Source organism: Paramormyrops kingsleyae, chromosome 11 (genome assembly GCF_048594095.1).
Source record: "Paramormyrops kingsleyae isolate MSU_618 chromosome 11, PKINGS_0.4, whole genome shotgun sequence".
NCBI classification, from domain to species: Eukaryota; Metazoa; Chordata; class Actinopteri; order Osteoglossiformes; family Mormyridae; genus Paramormyrops; species Paramormyrops kingsleyae.
The window spans coordinates 21,352,239-21,356,324 of NC_132807.1; positions in this window are offsets into that span (position 1 = coordinate 21,352,239).

Here is a 4,086-nt window from a genome sequence, read left to right on the forward strand (position 1 = left end):
TGGAAAATACCCTGGTATATAAAATTAAAAGCTGTGCACATTCCTTTATATAATAGTGGCTGCCAGGCAAATAAATAATGTATACAAATAAATAATTGTTCCACAGTCCATTTCGTCTGGCACATTAGTCATATACACCCGTCACACCAGGAATAAGCATTGGCTTAGGGAATAAAATGTAAATGTAATCAAAGTTGCAAATAAATAGATGCTGAAAATATGAGAAATAGTTTTGGTTTTTTTTGATCTGCCATAAAAATGTTTCTGCGGATAATTACAGGTCAAGAACATATTGTTCCATTTTGGTATATAATCAGTTCTCAGTATTTGATAGTTGAGCATAGTTTGCGCTCAAAATATCATGTGAGATAAGACACCAAATTACACAAATCATCGCCCACCATTAGAATATGTGAGATGTATATCAGTTCAAACCTGTTATTTAATTTGCATATAAAATGGTGATCTGTTTTACTGAGTGGTTTGTTCCTGTTTTTGAATTAGCATTTCTACTTCTTAAATGAAAAATCATGCGCTGCATTGGAACACAATACCAAACGCAGTTTCACTTTGTAAACCATATTGTAAATACAATTATTTATAAATGGATTCAATGAATTCTAAAAAACGCTTCCTACTGTTCATAACAGGAGAATAAATGCTTTCAGTAGTAATGTAATTACTTAATGATGCCGTCATATTTCTTAGGCTAATTACTCACTCATCATGGTCATTTAAAGGGTCAGTTTAAGGACAGATCAGTGGGGGAGTATATGTCCTCTGCCACAGATAATAGTGCTTAGAGAGATACATTTATACTTGTCATGCCGCACAGCTGTCCATCACAGTCCTGAAGAAAGTGACTGAGCCACAAGGCAAAAATCATTCAGAAATGGACCAAAAAATCAACCAAGACATACAGCTACAATGATCAGACTACACAGAAAGTACAGTCAGAGTAATTCAAACACATTTTAATTAGCATTAATATATTAAATGTAAATGTGTTTCATCAAGGGAACTAAATATATAGCTTTTCCATTTTAACTGATTTAACAAAGCCAAGCTATTTTGCAAACCTTAATTACGCTTGGACTGAGTCGTACCTCAGTAAGTTAACCTTAATGCATATTGCGTTCCTTATAGAAATGTATTATTTTACAGTAAATTTGATTTAATTATGTTTATCAATTATTATTTAATTAGATCCCTCACTGGCATCTGCTTTGTAATACAACTTAGTTGACATCTTTTAAGGCAGGAATCATTTCTGCTTCTTAGAAAAGTATAGCTTAGTCCAGGGCCTCTGGTTTCTTCGTCAGCTGGCAAGGAAGACCTGCTTTTGTATGCAAAGAATCATCAGTGATTAAAAATTTCAATTTCTGAAGAAAGAAAATGAATGACAGGCTGACATAGCAGTGAAGACAGGCAGATAATGAGTACTGATGTTCCATGATTCCTGCTGTGCATTTATTTTATTTAAGTTTTAATCCTTCAGGGATTTTATACATAGACTTCTAGCATATACATACAGGCTTACAGGCACGAATAATTTAAAAAGGAGCCCACAGTAGTTCTGTACAGCCTGTGAGCTCCAGAAACTTCACAGAAATACAGCATCAGTCAAAAGCCTAGACACGCCAAGCTGCCCTCAAAAGAGAGTGATAGTGTCACATCACATGACTTGGCCACCTGACCTAAACATGGCAGAAATGGTTGGAGGAGTTTGACCAGAGAGTGCTCAGCAAATGTGTGACCTCCTTCAGGACAGCTGGAAAAGGATCTCAGGTGTCCACCTACTGGAGTGCAGGAGAAAGTAGCATCAAGCAGTTCCTGAAGCAATTGGGATTAAGGGCCTTGCTCAAGGGCCCAATGGTGGGATCACTCTACCAACCCTGGGATTTGAACTGGCAACCTTCTGAGTCCCAACCCACAGAGTTGGCCCCTCCCCCCAACAAATATATATATATTTTTTGTATAGTAGTGTTTTGGTCAGAGTATAATTCCGTATACATTATTTCATAGTTTTGATGTCTATAATTACTATAAAATGTAGAGAATAGTATAAATAAACCTTTCTATGCGTAGGTTTATTCAGACTTTAGAGTAGTACTGTATGTCACAAGCATGGTGTGCCGTTCATTAGGTCATAGATCTGTGGCCACATCTGGAAGGTCATGGGTTCAGATCCCATGGGTGGCAGAGTTATATCACTGCTCTTACCCTGTAAAATGGCAGCGGTGAATCCTACAGTTCAGCTGCTCAAACATGTCTAATAAACATGCTCCGGGAGTCCAGATCGTTGGCATGCTTGCCATGAGTTAAGTGGAAACCCAAGATGAAAGAGGGACTCGCAATTACAGAGTGAATTTTGAACAAAGAAATTAATCATAAATGCAAATAAAGGAAACCCTACCTGACAAAGCCTATTAGTGAGCAGTGTGGTGCAAGGAGCACAGCATGGAACGCTGCTGGAGTCTTGTGCTACTTTTCACCATCTTGCATTAAGGTATTTAGCAGAGACTTTTATCCAGAGCGACATAAAATTAAGACAGCAGGGCCAGACAGTCCCTGTAGCAATTGGGGTTAAGGGCCTTGCTCAACAGCCCAAAAGTGACATCACTCTACCTACCATGGGATTTGAACTGCCAACCTTCTGATCATGGGCACAGAGTCACACACTGCCTCCTCCTCAATGAATGGACTCATGCCAGTAGCCCAAGGTGCCCCACAGAACAGCCCAGAGCACTTAAAAGGTTCTATCATGCATTTATTTCCATAACCACTTACCCAGCATGGAGTCCAGGTTAGCCTGGAGCATATCGCAGGAGACACAGAGCAGGTAGCAGGGGGAAAACATGGGGCAGGATGCTAATCCACTCACACTGCGTGCATGACTTTGGAACTCCACTTAGCCTAACCGCATGGAGGTAGGATGCCAAAGTACCCTGAGGAAAGCCATGCGAACACAGAGAAGGGCTCGCAAACTCAAACCTACAGCCGGAAGGTGTGGGCCACTGCGCCACCACTGCGCCTCCACTGCGCCTCTGTGCCCCATTATACTGATTACAGAACCGTAAATGGTTTAAATTTGCTCCAATAGGTTTCTCTACTTTATTTTACACATCATATCATCCTAAATTTCAAAAATGGTAATTATTGGAATGTAGAAGGTGACTTTATTCTTTATTCCCAGTGCTGGGGAAGTTACTCACAAAAGTAACCCGTTATAGACAGTGCTGGGGAAGTTACTCACAAAAGTAACCCGTTATAGACAGTGCTGGGGAAGTTACTCACAAAAGTAACCCGTTATAGACAGTGCTGGGGAAGTTACTCACAAAAGTAACCCGTTATAGACAGTGCTGGGGAAGTTACTCACAAAAGTAACCCGTTATAGACAGTGCTGGGGAAGTTACTCACAAAAGTAACCCGTTATAGACTGAGGTGGAAGGCTCAGATCCAGAAAGTACAAATTCAGAACAAGGTTTTGTTTCAACTAACCAGTTGAGTAATCTGTGACTGTGACTCTTTATGCTGAACTAGTTGGTTGAAACAAAACCTTGGTCTGGATTTGTACTTTCTGGATCTGAACCTTACACCTCTGTCTGTAACGGGTTACTTTTGTGAGTAACTTCCCCAGCACTCTCTATTCCTCAGGAGGGGTTTCTATCTAGAAAATAATGGTCCATTGCACAAGGTAGACGTAGCCTTTAGAGTAGCGTTTCACACCCCGGTCCTCAGGGACCCCGAGAGAGTTTGTGTTGTTGCTCCCTCCCAGCTCACTGCCAACTCCCTAATGGGACTTAGGAGGGAGCAAAAACATGGAGTGTCTGGGGGGGTCCCACAGGACCAGGTTGGGAAACACTGCTTTAGAGTACAAGCCATTTACAGCTAGCAGATGCTGCAAAAAAGGGTGGGGGGAGGAGCTATCACCTCATAAGTCATAGGAAGAAGACAACAGAGTAAGAAACCATAGGCAATGTCTCCCTCCATCTAATGTAAAAATTCCTTATGATATAATTATACCGACTTCTTGCTGAATAGATACACACCATCCTGGAGTCTGTGGTACACAGTATACAGACT